The sequence below is a fragment of the Phocoena sinus genome, chromosome 13 (genome assembly GCF_008692025.1).
Source record: "Phocoena sinus isolate mPhoSin1 chromosome 13, mPhoSin1.pri, whole genome shotgun sequence".
In the NCBI taxonomy this organism is placed as follows: Eukaryota; Metazoa; Chordata; class Mammalia; order Artiodactyla; family Phocoenidae; genus Phocoena; species Phocoena sinus.
Genome location: NC_045775.1, coordinates 81284992 through 81305901, shown reverse-complemented (window position 1 = coordinate 81305901; position 20910 = coordinate 81284992).

The following is a 20910-nucleotide window of genomic DNA, read 5'->3' as shown; positions in this document are numbered from 1 at the left end:
GCTTGGCCAGTGGGAGGCTGGTCAGGGACCCGATGTAGTGAGGCAGAACCCTCGGCAGAAGCTGCTCTGGAAGGGCAGCCGAGGCGACAGGGCCCAGGAACCAGGGACTCAGATGACAGGGGAGCGGTGGGAACTGCGTTATGGGCTTGGGAGGGGGTGACGAGCCCTCAGGAGCATGGGAATGAAATGAGAGTGAAAAGGTACAAAGAGAAGGTGGTCCTGCCGTCCTGGAGGGAGGTACTCCTGTTACCGACTCGGGTCCTTGAACTCCTTAATCAATAGAACTTGATGAGGCCAGATGAGAAATGCAGGCCAGGCTTTATTTATGGAGACTCATGCTGCAGCAAGGGGAAGCGAAAGCAAGTGACAGGTGCCCTTGCTCGCTCGTTGAGGCGGTGGGGTGAGGGTGGGGGTGGATTGGTGGGTGGGGCTTGTTGAGGTGGGTGGGGCTTAGGTGGTCTGCCCGCTCCCTCGGTGGTGCTGTGTGCAGGGATCATGTGCAGTTCCCTGCTTTTGCTTCCCGTACCTCAGAAGAGGCAGTTGGGTGTTGGCCTTTTGCATGGTATTATTCATTATTGCCACAACTGCACGTGTGTGCCGTTATTTTTAGTCCCTTATCGTTTCTTTGTATTCTGTTGCTGGAGGAGACATTTGTCCAGGTGTAAGTACTCCAGTAAAGAGTCCCGGGTCCCAGCCTTTCTCATCAAGAGGAATACCGACTTGCTTAAGGTCGCAGGGCTCAGCAGGACTCCTTGAAACAGACAGTCCAGATGCCCCCCTAGTCCAACAGTCCACCTAATGGGTTTAATTCTGCAGCCACATGCAATAATAATACAACCAGCATTTCCTGAGCACTTAACAATGAGCCAAACACCGAGTCAGCCATGTCTTCTCAGTCCTGTGATGTACATATGGTTATTAGCATCTTCCTGTAACAGCTGAGGGCACTGAGGTCAGTGAGGAAAGTGTCCAAGGTCACACAGCTAGGAAGTGGAAGATCTGGGATTGCCAGCCATGTAACTTAGCCGTGTTACTTAGCCTTTCTGAGGTTCAGCGTTCTCAAATGAAAATAAAGATTATAGCAGGGCCTAAACCCTGGGGATATTGTGAGGGCTCACAAGTTAATAATGTGAAAATTTTAAGAACAGGGACTTCCCTGGTGGTGCAGTGGTTGAGATCCGCCTGCCAATGCAGGGGACACAGGTTCGATCCCTGGTCCGGGTAGATCCCACATTGCCGCGGAGCAACTAAGCTGCTGCACCACAACTGCTGAGCCTGCGCTCTAGAGCCCATGAGCCACAACTACTGAAGCCCGCACACCTAGACCCTGTGCTCCGCAACAAGAGAAGCCACCGCAGTGAGAAGCCCACGCACCACAACAAAGAGTAGCCCCCACTAGCCGCAACTAGAGAAAGCCAGCGTGTAGCAAACGAAGACCCAATGCAGCCAAAAATAAATTAATAAAATAAATAAATTTTTAAAAAATTCTAAGAACAGGCATAGAGATGAGATAGGCTAGGACCTAGGACCTTGGACCCTTTGCTGCAGTGCTTGCACCTGGACAAACATCTCCTCAAGCGACAGAGTACAAAGAAACTATAAGGGACTAAAAATAACTGTACACATGCACGGTTGGGGCAATTATGAACAATAAGATGCAAAAGGGCCACAAACCAACTGCCGCTTCTGAGGTGCCGGGAGCAAAAGCAGGGTCCTGGGCATGATCCCCGTGCAGTGTTACCAAACTCAGGTTTGGCTCCTCGCCACTGGAAAGCCAGTACTCACGAGGCAAGTGTTGGTAGAAAGGAAAGTTGCTTTAACCAGAAAGCTGGCAATCTGGGGGGAAGACTGACTCGTGTCCCCAAAACCAACTCTCAAGATTCTGCTCAGCCGTGACAGTTTTTAAAGGGAAAAGGGGGAAAGAATCTCCGTGAATCATCAAGGCAGGAGGTCAAGCTGTGCGTCATTTTCCATTGCATGCAGGCTGGCTGATTTCTCTTGCTTCAGATGTTATCTTGTCTGTATGGTCTGACTGCAGGATTGCTAAGGGGGCTGCTGGGGGTAGAGAGCTAGTCATCCTTTAACTACTTAATTCTTCATTCCTACTTTTTTTTTTTTTTTTTTTTTTGCGGTACGCGGGCCTCTCACTGTTGTGGCCTCTCCCGTTGTGGAGCACAGGCTCCGGACGCGCAGGCTCAGCGGCCATGGCTTATGGGCCCATTCGCTCTGCGGCATGTGGGATCCTCCTGGACTGGGGCACGAACCCGTGTCCCCTGCATCGGCAGGCGGACTCTCAACCACTGCGCCACCAGGGAAGCCATTCCTACTTCTTTTAATCTAAGAAAAGAATCAACAGGTTAGGCAAGGCATTGTGTGCACTGAATAGAGCATAAGTCAGGAATTAGGTTAAAGGTTACCTAGTGATCTCATTTTTATAATTGAGGTTTAAGGGGAATAGAAATAGGCAAACGGGAAAGGGGCAAAAGAGCTGCTTGCAAATGCCCGCTTGCCAGACATTGTTCCATTTCTGTGGGGTTAGGGGCAATAGTTCATCCTCTGTACTTTCTTCCTGCTGACATAGGGCACCATATTCTCAGAGTGGAAGATGCGGATATGGGTCTGTTGCATCGGTTTGTTGACAATTTAAGTTGCCTGCTCACATATACAGACAGAGCCAGCTACAATTATTTTGATGGCCACAAAGATACAGATTATTATGAGCAGTAATGTTAATGCCATTCTCTTGAGGCCAGTTCTTGGAATTGTGCCAGCAGTGGATTCAGCATTGCTGAGGCTGGAACAGCTTATGTCACGGCTATAGTCTGGTCATCACGCAGATAACTTTTTCCCTCTGGTGGCAAAACAACTCAGGAATGTGCATCAGACACTGAAAGATTCTGTGACTCTATTGTCCTAATCATTAGCTACTTGAGCCCGCTCTTTTGTGACTCAGGGAGGCCTGGGAGACTTCAGCTTTTCTACAAACAAGAGGCAGGGGACAGGGAGGGGCCTTTGTGCTTGGGGGAGGGGTGGTACAGGGTTCTGCTTGGTTTCAACAGCACCACCAAGGGGAGGGGCCGACCACCTAAGCCCCCTCTCTGGCCCCACCCATAGATCCGCCCCTACCCTCGCCCCATTTAAGCTCGCCCCTCACCCTCAGGGAACGAGCAGGGGCACCTGTTACTTGTTTTCACTCTGTCATGCTGCAGCACAGTTTCCCAGTAAAGCCTTGCCTGAATTCCTCTTCTGGCCTCTTATCAATTTCTATTGATTAAAGAGTCCAAGGACCCAGGTCGGTAACAGAATGAAGCCAAACCACGGTTAGCTGTTGTTAGCTATTATGCAGATTCATTTCTGAATTTCAAACACTGACATCACTGAGCCCTTGAAATTGAACTTCAAGGAGGCAGTGACAGGAGATGGAGCAAAAGGAGGCTTCGGAGGCATGTTTTCCAAGACAGGAGGCTTCCATGACCAACAGGGCTATTCATCTGTACCTGAACTCATTTCTTTGCGAGTCTAGTTGACTTGATCAAAACCGGTCAGTGGAGACTTACGTGCTTCCAAGAGTCACAGGAACTAGATTAGATTACCCTCCTGGATGAAACAACTGAAAAGAAACAAAGACAGAATATATAAAAGAATGGTTTTTCAAGATGTTGGACAGCAGACAATGAAAGACAGTAACCCCTGAGAAACGGAAAACAAAAGATGTGGCCTTACTGGCCGCTAGAGCCAGGCAGTCAAGGGGCAGCCCCTGGGCAGAAGCTGGGCTCCAGACCAGGGCTCCAGACAAGGATACGGGCTCCTTTCTGGGAGATGCGAGTCACCTGGAGAGAGGCAGTGGGAGAGCGCAGAGATGGCGCCTACCTGCCTCCGTCTTCGCCGAGTGTTTCTGTTGGCCCCAGGTGTGTTAAATTAGATGCCTGCCCCTCAGGCCAAAGCTTTAAAGACCAGCAGATAAGACTCCTTCACAGCAAGTCTGGGCGCTTTTCAGTCGCTGCCTCTGCTCCGCTCCTCAGTGCTGGTGAGTCCACATGCTCCCTTTCAGAACCGGTTCTCTGTTTGCTATAACCGTGCAGGGTTTGTGATATAAGTCCCGTGGGCTTTTAAAGCTAGATGTTTGGGGGGCTTGTCTCTCAGGGGCAGGTCGTAAAAGTTGGGGCACCAGGTGTGAGGTTCAAGCCCTTCGCTCCTCAGGGAGAAGCTCTGTTTTTGTTGTTTTTTTGCGGTACGTGGGCCTCTCACTGCTGCGGCCTCTCCCGCTGCGGAGCACAGGCTCCGGACGCGCAGGCCCAGCCGCCATGGCTCACGGGCCCAGCCGCTCCACGGCATGTGGGATCCTCCCGGACCCGTGTCCCCTGAATTGGCAGGCAGACTCTCAACCACTGCGCCACCAGGGAAGCCTAAACTGTGGGTTTTGACTTCCTGCTCGTGGGTTACGGCGTAGGAAGCGGGGTTATCACAAGATTGCGTCTCAGCCTTTCCTGCCGGCTTCCAAGGGAATTTTTTTTCTCATTTATCCGATGTGTAGGAGTTGGGTTTCTCTCAGAAGAAAATGTTTCCTATATGGCTGCAGATTCAGTGTTTCTATGGGAGGGAGTGAGTTCAGGATCCTCCCACGCAGCCATCTTGAACCAGAACCAGTTTGGCGTTTTGTTTAAAAGTTAGACATACATCAGGTACAGCCATTCCACTCCTCACTGTTTACTCCAGAGAAGGAAAGCAGATGCTCACACAGAGACTTGTGCATGAATACTCATAGCAGCTTCATTTATAATTACCCCAAATTGGAAATAACTCACAGGTCCATCTACAGGTGAACAGGTAGACACATTAAGGTATATCCACACATGGGAATGATACTGGGCAAAAAAATAAATAAATAAAACTATTATAAAAGCAACCAGGGCTTCCCTGGTGGTGCAGTGGTTGAGAGTCCACCTGCCGGTGCAGGGGACACGGGTTCGTGCCCCGGTCCGGGAAGATCCCACATGCCGCGGAGCGGCTGCGCCCGTGAGCCATGGCCACTGAGCCTGCGCATCCGGAGCCTGTGCTCCGCAACGGGAGAGGCCACAACAGTGCGAGGCCCGCGTACCGCAAAGAAAAAAAAAAAAAAGCAACCACAGGGATGAATCTCTAATAATGGCGAGTGAAAGAAAACAGACAAAAATTTCTAAAAAATGGAAACAAACCTGTGAGAGGCGAGGAGAGGCAGAAGGGAACTTTGCGGAGTAATTGCTATGTTCGTGATCTTGATGGTGGTAATAGTTTTACAGACGTGTATGTATGGCAAATTTTGTCAAATTGCACGATATAAATACATGCAGTGAACTGTATGTCAATTATACCTCAAAGCTCTTTCTGAAAATCCAACAGTGAGTATTCCTCACCTGAGGGGAAGCTGCAGCCTGGGTGAGAATGAGCCTTCCCTGGGCCACTGCCAGCCAGGGACAGAGGTGGAGAACCCTTGGCCATGGGCCTCAGCCCAGAATGCCATTCCATACACTGCACTGCCACCCTCTGGCCAGGGCCAGGCTTCAGTGCTGGGCAGGCAGGGTGGCCTGACAGGGAGGCCACAGGGCTTAGAAACCTCTGCCCAGGGGGACATCTCCTCAAAGATGGTGGGTGCTGCTGTCCTAACCGGGACCCCAGCTGTAGCAGCAAACTCAGGTGCCACAAGGGCCAGGTAGGCAGTGCAGCTGAGTGGGGATGTCAGGTAGGGAGCCAGGGGTGATGGGGACTGTGGGGACCCTGAGGGCAGCCACTGCTCAGCTCCACACACTTGTTGCCAGAATCAGGGCCCAGTGTTGCCAAATCTTTTTTTTTTTTTTTTTTTTTAAAGAAAAGCTAGAAGTCCAGGTTTATATGGAAAACCTTCCAATTTTTTAATGGCAGATTTATTCACTGCTTGCGCTAGTGCGGACCTATCAAAACATGTCCATGGGCCAGAATCAGCCTGGGGGTTGCCAGTTTGCAACCTCCGTGCAAACGCCTTGGATTTTCTTCCCGGGAGCCAAGCCGTGAGGCAGGAAGCTGTGCTCACTCTTGTGAGACCCAGAGGAGGAGCCCAGGGCCAGGAGAGCAAGACATCCGTGTATCTATCAAAATGTTACCGACCTGAGTTCGTTAATCAAAAGAAATCGATGAGGCCAGACGAGGAGCTGAGCCTAAGGCTTTAATGGGATTCATGCTGCAGCACAAGGGAGAGAAAACAAGTGCCCTTGCTCGCTCCCTGAGAAGGGCTAAAATTGCCTTATAGGGGCCCTTCTACTTTGGCAATAGTTGGTCTTCAGGAGACCGCTTTTTTCCAGGTTTTCAGAAGAACTTGGTCCCCGGGGTTTATTTGTGAAGGAACTGCCAGTCTTCCCCCAGGTATGGCCTGAGTAGCGAAGGGAGGATTGGATGGGCCTGTGGGTTATTACCGGCACGCAAATCACAGGCAAGCGTCGCTTGTTTTGCTGTCCTTTTGAGCCCCTTCCCTGAGCCCCTTTCCTTTTGCATTAAGTCCCATGGAGCATCCCTCCCATAGTGGGTGGCATCATGTAAGCTCTTAACAAGTTTCCATTGTTGGGCCTCAGTGGTTAGAACCTTGTTATCCTTTTAATACCAGCCTGTGCTTCCTTCTCATAGCCCTATTTCTCAGCCTTTTCTTGTTCTATGGGGAACACTGGGGGAGGCTAGGGAGTTCAGGGGGGCCAAACACTAGGGCCATAACTTGCTCAGGCTTCTGCAGTCAAGCTGCCTGTTTTGCAGTTCAAACACCTTTTCTATTCTGGTGGCTCACAAGAGATCCATCCTTCTGATACTCCCTAGAGTGTATTACTGCCAGCTGGGTCGGGAGCTGCCCTGCTTTTAAAAGTCAAGAATTCAATCTTTGTTTTATGGGAGAATTTTTCTTTTTTTTTTTGCGGTACGCGGGCCTCTCACTGCTGTGGCCTCTCCCATTGCGGAGCACAGGCTCCGGATGCGCAGGCTCAGCGGCCATGGCTCACAGGCCCAGCCGCTCCGCGACACGTGGGATCTTCCCAGACCGGGGCACAAACCCGTGTCCCCTGCATCGGCAGGCGGACTCTCCACCACTGCGCCACCAGGGAAGCCCTATGGGAGAATTTTTAGCAGTTAACGTTCCTCTTTCTTTCCAAACGGCATATTTGGACAAATTGGACAAAGTCCATATTTAGAGTCAGTAAAAATACCTGCTATCTTATCCTTCCCTAATTGTAAAGCTGTCATCTCTGCAATTAGTCTGGCCCTCTGGGCCGATGTCTGGGGTGGCAGGCCCTCAGCTTCTATGACTTCATCTAGACTAAGGCATACCCCACCTTTTGGGTTTCCGTTTCTGTAAAACTGCTCCCCTCAGTAAACCATCCGACCTCAGGGCTGTCAAGAGGCTCATCTAGAAGATCAGGTATACGTTTGTTCTCTGGTCTCTATACACTGATGCAGTAAGTCTGCACTCCTGACGCCTGGAAGCAGAGTTGCTGGGTTCAGGGTTTGGCACACCTTTAAGGTAGTGTCAGGGTGTCCATCAGGAGGGCCCAATATCTTGTTAACCTTCCCCCTGTCAACCAGTGATGTTCTTTGACTTCCAGCACAGATTGTACCTGGTGAGGGTCAACACATCTAGGTGTTGTCGCAGGGTGAGCTTGGGAGACTCGTTAACCAACAGGGCTGTGGCTTCTACTGCCCGCAGGCAGCTTGGCCATCCCAGGGCTATTGAATTCAGCTGTGATGAAAGGTAAACCACTGGTCTCTGATCCAGTCCCAGCTTTCGGGTCAGGACTCCTAGTGATGTCCCTGACCTCTCATGAACATACAGGGTGAAGGGCTTGTCCAAATGTGGAAGCCCCCTTGCTGGTGCTGTGCTCAACTCAGTCTTTAGAGTCTCAAAGTCCCGCTGGTGGTCCTTATTCCATTGAAGGGGCTCCCTTTCTTTTCCACTTAGAGCCTCATATAGGGGTCTGACTATAAGGCCATAATTTGGAATCCAGATCTGTCAGAACCCAGCCATCCTGAGAAAGCCTCAGAGCTGCCTCCTTGTGGTTAGAGATGGTAATGCACTCATTGCTGTTCTTCAGTCTACGGCCAGGGCTCGTGCCCCTGGGGTCAAAATACTTCCTAAACGCTGAACCCGTTGCTGTGAGATCTGAGCCTTGGTTGGAGAGATTTTATATCCCCTTTCTGTCAGAAAATTGAGGACCTTAACAGTATTCTGATATGAATCTTTCTTTGTCTCACTACTTAATAAATCATCAACATATTATAGCAGAGTTCCCTTTTCAAGGCTCAGTTCCCTCAGCTCCCTCGCTAACACGTTTCCAAAAAGATGGGGCCTGTCCCTAAAACCCTGTGGCAGCACTGTCCCAGTATATTGGGTAGCCTCCAGGGTGTCAGGGTCCCTCTATTTAAAGGTATTGAGAGTCGGGATGTGGGGAAATACAGAAAAATGCATCTTTGAGGTCCAACAGAGAGAACTACTGAGTGCTGTCTGGCATTTGGGCCAGGAGGGTATATGGGTTTGGTACCAATGGGTGAATAGGGCTGACGGCCTCATTTGCTGCTTGTAAGTCTTGCTTCAACTGATACTCCCTGTTAGGCTTGCGAACGGGGAAGGTCGGTCTGTTGCGAGGGGATTGGCGGGGCCTAACGAGTCTGTGTTCTAGGAATTTGCTGAGTAGCGTTGGATCCCCCTCAGAGCCTCAGACTTTAAAGGATATTATCATTTTCAGGTGTACCTTTCCCCAGGCCTTAATCTTATTTCTATCGGGGGAACACGTTTTGCCCTTCCTGGCACTGAATTATCCCAAACTGCAGGATCTACTTATTCTGTAATTTCTTGGGGGATGTCTTGGGGAATATTTTGATGACCAGCAGGTGGGTCATCTGGGGCTACTAGTAGATGCATTCTCTATTTGAATTCTCTACCTTCTTGGACTTCACCCTGTCCCGAGACTATACTAGCTCCTAATTTATTTAGCAGTTCTCTTCCAAGGAGGGTGACAGGGCATTCTGGCCTTTACAAAGAGGAGTGAGTAAAAATAATGGACCCGACTCCACAGGCAAGGGGGGATGTAAATCGCCTTCCGTTTGGCTGTCCATCGACTCCCGCCACAGCACAGTCTTGGTTGGAAAGGGGGTCGGCCGGCCGAGTCAGAGCAGAGCAGGCAGCTCCAGTGTCTACAAGAAATTCACTTCTCCTGTCTGACACATCGAGGGTGACCCGAGGCTCTGCTTTTCTTCCGTAGCCTCTTTTCCTTCTTGGCCTCCTGTTAAGTCTCGGTGATTATGGACCTTGAAGGCCTCCTCTGCCGAGGTTGACAGTGGGGTTTGGGGCCCAGCCTCAAGCTTTTGTAATTTTGCCCTGGTATCTGCAGCGGACTAGGTGATAGATGCACAGCCGATAGCCACCTCCCTTCTGCAGACTCAGGGTCTGTACTGGCGTCCTTCCTAAATGCCTCTGTCACCCAGCTCAGGAAGACCATCAAGTTTTCATCTTTTTTTCCTGTGTCACTTCTTGGACCTTCTCATAATTTACAGGCTTCACCATATGCCTTTTCATTCCTTCTTATAGACAAGTAATGTCATGTCTCATCCTGGCCTGGCCTCCGTGATCTTCCTAGCCCCAGTGTGAGTCATGATCTGGAAACGCGTCGCCACCTGCTTGGTGGCGGGTTGCTGGTGCGGGTTGGTAGCCAGTAGGCTATCCGTGTGTTCCTCGGCCTTTTTCCGTACACGCTCCTTTTCATCCAGGGTGCAACAGTGGGCCAGAATAACCATGATGTCCTGCCAGGTCAGGGAGAACATCAACCCCAGACTGATAAATTCATCCCTAAACTCGTCAGGGTTCTCTGAGACCCTCCCAAACCCCTCCTTACAGATTCCTAGGTCCCCCACCGAAAAGGGGACATGTACTCTAGTCATCCCTCTGTTCTCATCAGTTACCTCCCGGAGGGGGTAAAGGCCTTGTGGGGCAGAAGTGGGCGCTCACTTTGAACCTGATCGGAGCCCCACTGGGGAAAGCACTGGGGGCTCCAATTTTGGGGTTTCTGATTTGACAGGGTAAGCTGGGGGTCCCGGGGGCCGAAGATGATGGTGGAGGGGAGGAAACAGGGGCCCGAGAAGGAGGCTTAGTGTGCCAGTGGGTAGTTGGCAGTTGAAAGAGGGGTGTCCGTGAGAAGGTCTGGCTCCGACTCTTTTGGGGGTGACAGGAATAGAGGCTACAACACACGACAGAAACCCCTAGGATTGGGGTCTCGATAAAGCTTCATAAAGGCCTGCACATACGGGACCTCTCCCCATTTTGGGGACTGCTTATAAAATAGGTCCAGTCGTAAAATGGTGTTAAAGTGAAGGGATCTGGGGGACTTCGCTGGCGGTCCAAGCTTCCACTCTGAGCAGGGGGCCTGGGTCTCAATCCCTGGTCGGGGACCTAAGATCCTGCAAGCCACAAGCACAGCCCTAAATAAATAAATTAATTAAATAAAGTTAAGGGATTCATGCTCTGGCCACTTCTCCTGGTCACCCAAGGCACATTGGGGCCAGGCTGTGTTGCAAAAGAAAATCAGCTATTCCTTTTTGAACCGTCTAATTTAAATTGTCCCCAGTTGTTAGGAATGCCACACAGAGGAGAATCTCTGGGGATTCCCTGAGTGTTTTCCATGTTAACAAATAAATCTGGGGGCTAACAAGAAATCGGGGTGGGGAGGTGTGGATGGGTTGAAGCCTAGCATAAAGACAAAGGGGGTCACGGAATTCCCTCCCCAGAGTTAGTGACACAAACAAGGAGTCTCCAGGATGAAAGGGACGGGAGTGTAGGTACAAGGACCAAGAGAGAAGTAAAGGGAGGGGGAACAGAAAAGACAGAAAGAGAGAAAGAGATTGCTGGTTCAACCTGCCCCCTGTGGGTGTCTATTGCAGCACCAGTCTGCCCACCGGGGTGATCAAGCCTGGCAACCAGCCAGTTGTACGTCATCTGTGAGACTGCAGCCACAGGTGGGACCCTCACCCACGAGTATATAAGTCTGTGGGACTTGAACTCATGGGTTTATATAGAAATCTGCTGCTTCAGCCAGTTTTTGAAAGGACCTCTCTTGGCGGCAGGGAAATAAAGGTGAGAGTGTGATGATGATCGGGGTTCCAGCCACTACAAGATTTGAGGGTTGAACCTCTATCACTCTCAGAAATCTCCCATCAGGGAGAGCCCGCTGAATCAGGGTCTGCGTTGCGTGAGGTGAGCCTCTCCCATCTCTGCTTATCACCCGCCGCCGAGGAGGATGGGCCGTTGCCAGTTGAGATTTCCAGAGGCTGGGCTCGAGGATGGGAGTGGCAATCCAACGAATTTTCTTGGTCTTCAATGTGATTGACCTTGGTGATGGCAGTGGTGATGTGATGAGGTTTCTGAGTGGCCCCCACAGCAGCAGGCGTTAAGGTGGTTTCTTTGAAGTTTCTTTCAAGCCATCCAGCCTGGCTCGCAGGGCTTTGGGAAAAGGGCAGTTTTAGTTCTCAGTGATGCCGTGTCGGGAGGGTGGGAGAACAATTGGAAACGTTAGTTCGGAGAGTTGTAGCCAGATATTGGGGGAAAGTAGAAAAATTAAGAACTTGGTTAGAACTGGCAAAATGTGCAAGGTGGAATCCACAAGGGTGCCCTCTAGTTTTCCATGAAAACAGCGGTCCCCAACCTTTTTAACGCCAGGGACCGGTTTCATGGAAGACAGTTTTTCCACGGACCGGGGAAGGGGGGGGATGATTTTAGGATGATTCAAGCGCATTGCATTTATTGTGTACTTTATTTCTGTTATTGTTACGTTGTAACATATAATGAAATAGTTACACAACTCACCATAAGGCAGAATCAGTGGGAGTCCAGAGCTTGTTTCCACTTGCCACTCACTGATAGGGTTTTTTTTTTCTTAATTTTTTTTTTACAACTTTAAAAAAATTTATTTTATTTTTGGCTGCATTGGGTCTTCATTGCTGCGCGCAGACCTTCTCTAGTAGTGGCGAGCGGGGGCTACTCTTCGTTGCGGTGCGCGGGCTTCTCATTGCGGTGGCTTCTCTTTGTTGCAGAGCGTGGGCTCTAGGTGCGTGCGCTCAGTAGTTGTGGCTCACGGGCTTAGTTGCCCTGCGGCATGTGGGATCTTCCCGGACCAGAGCGAGAACCCGTGTCCCCTGCATTGGCAGGCGGATTCTTAACCACTGCGCCACCAGGGAAGCCCCCACTGATAGGGTTTTGATACGTGTCTTCAAGCAATTGATTTATTATGGTCTCTGTGCAGTCAAACCTCTCGGCTAATGATAACCTGTATTTGCAGCCGCTCCCCAGCGCTAGCATCACCGCCTCAGCTCCACCTCAGATCACCAGGCATTAGATTCTCATAAGGAGCGCGCAACCTAGATTCCTCGCATGCGCAGTTCACAGTAGGGTTCGCGCTCCTATGAGAATCGAATGCGGCCGCTGATCTGACAGGAGGAGGAGTTCAGGCCATAATATGCGCGATGGGGAGCAGCTGTAAATACAGATGAAGCTTGGCTGGCTCGCCCGCTGCCACTCATCTCCTTCTGTGTGGCTCGGTTCCTAACAGGCCACGGACCGCTACTGGTCCGTGGCCCGGGGGTTGGTGACCCCTGCATTAAAACATAAAATTTCCTCTACAGTTACCCCCTTTAGATCCTTCTTTACCCAATAAGCCTGGTCTCATTAGATTTGGCTTGATTGTTTACATACGTGCAGCAAGAATGATAATTGGCCACATAAGCAGTTTTGAGTTTGCTTTGCTGGAACTTTTCATAAGGAATCTCAGGTTAAACTTTTAAAACCCTCTGGTGGCTAGGAAGCCAGTCTAGGAACTCTCCAGCAGATTTCCCTTGCAGTACCTATAGATTTGGATGTAATCCTCTCTTCTCAAGTCCCCAAGCTATCCTGAGGTTCCTGGGCCCCTCAGGAGGGGACCTTCCTTACTCACCTGTACACAAGGCATCAAGCCAATTTTTCTAAGAGGCCTTTGTAAGCCTTGGCTCCACAGTCAACCTTGGTTCCTTAGAACTGTCTGGTCATATGTGATTTTATGCACCATTCTGAAATATGACACTCCACTCAAAACCTTCGTTCTTTAACCAGTGTTTCCAGTTATGCCCCATTAAAAGGAGAACAGGCCTTCCCTGGTGGCACAGTGGTTGAGAGTCTGCCTGCCAATGCAGGGGACACAGGTTCGTGCCCCGGTCCGGGAAGATCCCGCATGCCGCGGAGCAGCTGGGCCCGTGAGCCATGGCCTCTGAGCCTGCGCGTCCGGAGCCTGTGCTCCGCAACGGGAGAGGCCACGGCAGCGAGAGGCCCACGTACCGCAAAAAAAAAAAAAAAGGAGAACAGCTTTTCAGGAAAGACTATTGCCCAGTGCTTGCATTCGCTTGGGATACTAAATAACTTGATTTGGGGAGAGAAGAGGGGCCTCACCTAACTTCTTTGCAGTTAACACTTAATGCTTTCGGGTCCTCTATTTGGCAGGGAGAGTTGGTAATAGTAATACACTCTTTTTGGAAGATAAGCCTGGACAGCTTGAAAATGTTAAGTATGGGCACAGTATTTAACCCTGGAACTGCACCTTAAAAACCAGCAGAATAATAGAATGTTCTGTTGCCCAGGTGCCCATTGAAATTTATAAGAAATTCCAGAAGACACTTGAGGTTGGGCAGGTCTGTTAAGACAGTATAGTCTCATGACTGGGGTGCCCAGGGACCCTTTCACATTTCCTATGAGGTGAAGACTTGTCATAATGACACTAAGATATTGGCTTTTCTTTTTAAACCATTCTCAAGTAAACGATGGATTTTTTTTTAAAGATTTTTTTCATGTGGGCCATTTCTTTTAAAGTCTTTATTGAATTTGTTACAGTATTGCTTCTGTTTTATGTTTTCAGTTTTTTGTCCACGAGGCATGTGGGATCTTAGCTCCCCAACCAGGGATCAAACCCGCACCCCCTGCACTGGAAGGCAAAGTCTTAACCACTGGACCACCAGGGAAAGTCCCCAGTAGTGGATTTTTCTAACGAGTGGAAAGCAAATGCCCATGAGAATCTAGATCCATGTCAGTTTCTAATATATTCATTAATAAAGATAACTATATACATAAAAAAGAGAACAGATTCTTATTGAACTTATGCAAATAATTATATTGCCATGGAAATAAGAATGTTCAATAAGAGTTTCTAAATTCTGGAGGGATCAGGTAGGGAGAAAAGATAAGTGTTTTATTTCTGTTAACCAAAGTATAAGCTAGGACTTCCCTGGTGGCACGGTGGTTAAGACTTTGAGCTCCCAATGCAGAGGGCCCGGGTTTGACCCCTGGTCCGGGAACTAGATCCCACATGTGTGCCACAACTAAGAGTTCACATGGCACAACTAAGGAGCCCGCCTGCTGCAACTAAGGAGCTCACGCGCTGCAACCAAGGAGTCTGCCTGTTGCAACTAAGACCTGATGCAACCAAAAAAAAAAAAGTATAAGCTACTAAACTGTTATAAGTTGTAGATAGCCTAAGTGAGGGATTCCTTATGTCTGAAAAATAGAACTTTAAAGAACCAGCAATGTTCCAAAACAATAACCCTAATCATCCTTGATCAGCTTATTCAGTCCCATGTAATCAACTCTTGTTCTACTTGATTCTGGCTTAGTTTCTTGATCCCATCAGCTTCTAAATATCTGATAAAGAGTTTATTTGACAAGAAATTTTGGTTGTTTCTGTGACACACAATAAAAATAATCAGAAGTATGAATGATAGCATTATACCAGGACATATCATGTGGATGGCAGGGTATTAACAAATTTCTGTGAACTTTATACAACTTCTGAAATAGTTATATTAATAATGTTTGCATGTACAAATATAACCTAGGAAAGCTTAAAGCATCTCTTCTTATTTAATAAATGCCTTTTCATGCAATTTAACGTGTCAAACAAACCTAATTAGTTTAACAGCTCTCTCTTAACAAGGTGAAGGAGCAAAGCCTTTGAGATTTTCCAGGAACCCTCTGTGAAATCCCAAAGTTAGTTCAAGGCCAAAAAACTTCATTTAGAATTTTATTTGGGAAGACAACATTGTCAAAAATGTAAAAACCCTTAGCTCTTTTAAAAGTGAGAAGTCTCGGTTCTCTTTAATAATTGAGTACATGAAAAAGACCAGCATAAAGCATGGGAAGTTATTCGGAAAAGACATAAGATCTTGGTGTCGTAGGCACATTACTCGAAAGGTAAAGAAAAGATCTTTCACAACCTCTTATTAAGAGCAGACCAATAATCCAAGAAGACGTTGTCATTCTGACAGAGAAGACTAAATTCTAGTTTTGCACCAGCGTACTTTTGATATTAAGGCTCATTTTTAAACTTTTACTGAAGTATAGTCGATTTACAATGTTGTGTTTAATTTCTGCTGTACAGCAAAGTGATTCAGTTATACATATATATTATTTTCCATTACGGTTTATCACAGAATATTGAATCTAGTTCCCTGTGCTATACAGTAGGACATTGTTGTTTATCCTCCTATTTATAATAGTTTGCATCTGTTAATCCCACACTCTGAATCCTTCCCTCCCCCAGTTCTCCTCCCCCTTGGCAACTACAAGTCTATTCTCTATATTTGTGAGTCTGTTTCTCACAAACAGAGATATGTGAGATATGTTCATATCTCATATGTGAGATATGTTCGTTTGTGTTGTATTTTAGATTCCACATATATGTGATATCATATGGTATTTGTCTTTCTCCTTCTGACTTACTTCACTTAGTATGACAATCTCTAGTTGCATCCATGTTGCTGCAAATAGCATTATTTCATTCTTTTTAATGGCTGAGCAGTATTCCATTGTATATGTATGTACCACATCTTCTTTATCCATTCCTCCATCGATGGACGTTTAGGTTGTTTCCATGTCTTGGCTATTGTGAATAGCGCTGCTGTGAACATTGGGGTGCATGTATCTTTTCAGATTATAGTTTTGTCTGCATATTTGCCCAGGAGTGGGATTGCTGGATCATATGGCAACTCTATTTTTAGTTTTTTGAGGAACCTCTGTACTGTTTTCGATAGTGGCTGCACCAATTTACATTCCTTCCAACAGTGCAAGAGGGTTCCCTTTTCTCTACACCCTCTCCAGCATTTATTATTTGTAGACTTTTTAATGATGGCCATTCTGACTGGTGTGAGGTGATACCTCATTGTAGTTTTGATTTGCATTTCTCTAATAATTAGCGATGGTGAGCATCTTTTCGTGTGCCTATTGGCCATCTGTATGTCTTCTTTGGAGAAGTGTCTAGTTATGTCTTCTGCATATTTTTCAGTTGGGTTGTTTGTTTTTTTGTTATTGAATTGTAGGAGCTGTTTTTATATTTTGGAAATTAAGCCCTTGTCGGTCGCATCATTTGCAAATATTTTCTCCCAGTCTGTAGGTAGGTTGTCTTTTCATTTCGTTTATGGTTTCCTTTGCTATGCAAAAGCTTGTAAATTTGCTTAGGTCCCATTTGTTTGTTTTTGCTTTTATTTTGATTGTTTGGGAGACTGACCTAAGAAAGCACTGGTACGATTTATGTCAGAATGTTTTGCCTATGTTGTCTTCTAGGAGTTTTATGGTGTCATGTCTTATATTTGTCTTTAAATTAAGGCTCACTTTTTTTTCTCTAGTTGTAGCGAGTGGGGGCTACTCTTCATTGCAGTGTGCAGGCTTCTCACTGTGGTGGTTTCTCTGGTTGCGGAGCATGGGCTCTAGGCCCGTGGGCTTCAGTAGTTGTGGCATGCAGGCTCAGTAGTTGTGGCTCACGGGCCCTAGAGCACAGGCTCAATAGTTGTGGCACACGGGCTTAGCTGCTCCGCGGCATGTGGGATCTTCCCAGGCCAGGGCTCGAACCTCTGTCCCCTGCATTGGCAGGCAGATTCTTAACCACTGAACCACCAGGGAAGCCTCCTCATTGTAATTTTGATTTGCATTTCTCTAATAATTAGTGATGATGAGCGTCTTTTCATGTGCCTGTTGGCCATCTGTATGTCATCTTTGGAGAAATATCTCTTTAGCTCTGCTGCCCAATTTTAAAAAAAAATTATTTATTTATTTGGCTGTGTCAGGTCTTAGTTGCAGCACATGGGCTTCTCTAGTTGTGGCGCACAGTCTTTCTAGTGTGGCACGCAGGCTCTAGAGCATGTGGGCTCAGTAGTTGCAGTGTGCGGGCTTAGTTTCGCCACAGCCTGTGGCACCTTAGCTCCCCAGTCAGGGATCGATCAAACCCACGTTCCCTGCATTGGAAGGCAGATTCTTAACCACTGGACTACCAGGGAAGTCCCTTCTGCCCATTTTTTGATTGGGTTGTTTGTTTTTTTGTTATTGAGTTGTATGAGCTGTTTATTTTGGAAATTAAGCCCTTGTCGGTCACATCATTTGCAAATATTTTCTCCCATTCCATAGGTTGTCTTTTCATTTTGTTTATGATTTCCTTTGCTGTGCAAAAGCTTTTAAGTTTGATTAGGTCCCACTTGTTTAGTTTTGCTTTTACTTCTTTTGCCTTGGGAGACTGACCTAAGAAAACATTGGTGTGATTTATGTCAGAGAATGTTTTGCCTATGTTCTCTTCTAGGAGTTTTATGGTGTCATGTCTTATATTTAAGTCTTTAAGCCATTTTGAGGTTATTTTTGTGTATGGTGTGAGGGAGTGTTCTAACTTCATTGATTTACATGCAGCTGTCCAGCTTTCCCAACACCACTTTTCAGCTGGGACTTTTTAACAAAAAGACAGATTAGGGCTTCCTTGGTGGCGCAGTGGTTGAGAATCCACCTGCCAGTGCAGGGGACATGGGGACATGGGTTCAAGCCCTCGTCCAGGAAGATCCCACGTGCCGCGGAGCAACAAAGCCTGTGCGCCACAACTACTGAGCCTGCGCTCTAGAGCCCATGAGCCACAACTACTGAAGCCCACACACCTAGAGCCTGTGCTCCGCAGCAAGAGAAGCCAACGCAATGAGAAGCCTGCGCACCACAATGAAGAGTAGCCCCTACTTGCCACAACTAGAGAAAGCCCGTGCAAAGCAATGAAGACCCAACACAAACAAAAATAAATAACTGAAATAAATAAGTTTATAAAAAAAAAAGATTAACAAAGAAAAACAAACAGTGTATCAGCCTGCACAGGGGGAGAAACCCATGTGAAGAGTAACTCAGAGTGGTGGCATAGAACTCTGGGTTATAGAGCATCTTCAACAAAGAACAATCAACTTGTGGAGAAATGACAGGACAAAGGAGAGCCTTCCAAACTGTGGGAAGGTAAACATATGGGAGGAAATAATGGAGTGAGGTTTGCTTGCAGATTGCTCTGGTACCACCTCTGGGCTGAGAAGAGTCTGTCTCCAGTAAAAGGAGAATTTATAACCTGCCTTTAGGTAAAAGGGGGGATAGAGACAGCTTTTCAGCATTTGATGCCTCTTCATTGCCTTCAGCTCCAAATTAGTTTTATGTCAAAAGTCTTATTTTGGAGTGACGTTCTGATTTCCTTCACTGGCTTAATGCTTATTCTATAATAAAACTGTTTTTCTTTTTCTACTACCTTTGTGGAGTGTTACGGGTTGGGAGAAGCTTTCACTTTTTATTATATTTTCCCAATACCGCTTTCTCCAAGGCTGCCCCCGAGTTCTTGGGAGGAGCCCCTCCTTGGCCCTCTGACCCCATCCACTGGCTCACGCAGGCCCTGAGCACAGGCTCTGGGCTCCAGAGGTCTGCATACACTCCAGGGCAGAATGGCCAGTTGGAAACCAGGGACAGCAGGATTCAGACATCTGGAGTCATCCTTGAGAACAAGAGGACAGGACAAAGCAGAAGGAGGCTGGACTGTAGGAGGCCAAGTTGAGGCCATTGCCAGCCTAGCTAGGAGCCCCACCGACTCTCAGTGCCCTGTGGGAGAGGCCAGCCTGGATCAACTGAGCAGAGAGGCACAGGGGCGGGACCCCTGAGGGCAGGTCCTGCCTGGTGGGCGCTGGGCACAAGGCTGACTGCATTGTATGCAGGAAAGCAGAGGAGAGACCCTCATTCCAGCGTCACGTGTCCTTTCAGATAATCGTTTAGTTATAACTTGAGCCTGGAGGGGATGGGTCCTTTCAGCCAGTTGTGGACGCTGACGTCACCGGTCTGACATCAGTGTCCCTGGGCCACCCTGGGCCCCACAGTTCCTGAGGCTGAATGAGTCTGAGGCACGAAAGGCATGCTTTTGCCTGGCTGGTAAACTGGGGCCATTGTTTTCAATAGATGAAAATCAGGCCAGTTGGAAGAGGTCCATTCAACCCGTGTTTACAGATGAAGAGCCGAGGGTCAGAACGACAGGAAGTGACTTGCCCACGTCACAGAACGAGCTGGTGGCAGAGCCAGGGCTTGCCTGTGGATCTCAGCCCACAGGCCCAGGAAACTCCCTCCATTCTGCATCAAGATAACTTTCAGTGTGGCCATCCCAGATGGACATTTGGGTTGCTTCCACCTTTGGGCTATTGTGAATAATGCTGCAGTGAACATGGATGTGCAAATATCTCTTCAAGACCTTGCTTTTAATTCTTTGGGGTACATACCCAGAAGTGGGATGGCTGGGTCATACGATAGTTCTATTTTTAGCTTTTTGAGGAACCACCATACTGTTTTCCACGGCGGCTGCACAGTTTTACTTTCCCACTAGCAGTGCATAGGGTTCCAGCTTCTCCACAGCCTCGCCAGAACTTATCTTCTGTATATTTTTTTGGATAGTAGCGACCCTGATGGGTGTGAGGCGGTCCTCTTTCTGTAAGGACACCAGTCACATCGGATTAGGGCCCACCTTAACGGCTTCACCTTAACTTGATGGCTAAGATGCAAAGACCCTCTTTCCAAAGCAGGTCACAGTAACAGGTACTGGGGGACTTCAACATCTCTTTTAGGGACACAATTCAACCCATAACGCATATATTCATATATACAAAAATATATTGTTTTGTGTTTTTGCATAAACAGTACACTTTTTTTTGCACGTAACAGTATGTCTTGGAGCTCTTTCCACCTCAGGTTGTTCATTTTAGCTGCTACATGTTAGTACATGATATGGATGTGTATTTAACAACTTCACCAATGGTAGATAGACATTTAGCTATTTGGATATTTCAAGCAATGCTGTAAGCAACATTCTTTACAAGCCTCTCTGTGCATCTGAGTATGTCTCTAAAATAAAGATCTAGAAATGTCATTGTTGACTTGGAGGGTGTGTGTGTTTCTATTATGAAATATCTACTGCCCAGTTGTCCTCCAAAGAGGCTGCACCAACTTCCACTTGCACCAGTTTTGCCACAATCTTGCAAACCCTTGATAGTATTAGCTTTCATTCCCTGTGGTTTGATCCCGTTGCTGCCTTGATTTGTTTTCCCGTGCTGGCCTGCATCTTCTCACCTGCTCTTGGTACGTCCTCTGGGGTGAACGGCCTGTTGGCATCTGTGTCACTGAGGATGAGATTCTGTTGCATTTAACAGAAAGGACAATGTCACAGTGGTTTAAACCCATATGTGTTTTGTTTGGTTTTCACATCAAAAGGATCCTATCATAGGCCTTGGGGGGCTGGCTTGGTAGCTCCAAGGTCACTAGGACCTGGATTCCTTCTGTCTTTCTGTGTCTTCTGCATCCTTAGTATGTGGCTTCCACGCTCATGGTTGCCTCAGGATCACCTGACACCCACAGTCTAAACCGTGGTTAGGAGGAAACAGAGGACAGCCTCTTTTTTTTTTTTTCTTTTTACATCTTTATTAGAGTATAATTGCTTTACAATGGTGTGTTAGTTTCTGCTTTATAACAAAGTGAATCAGTTATACATATACATATGTTCCCATATCTCTTCCCTCTTGCGTCTCCCTCCCTCCCACCCTCCCTAT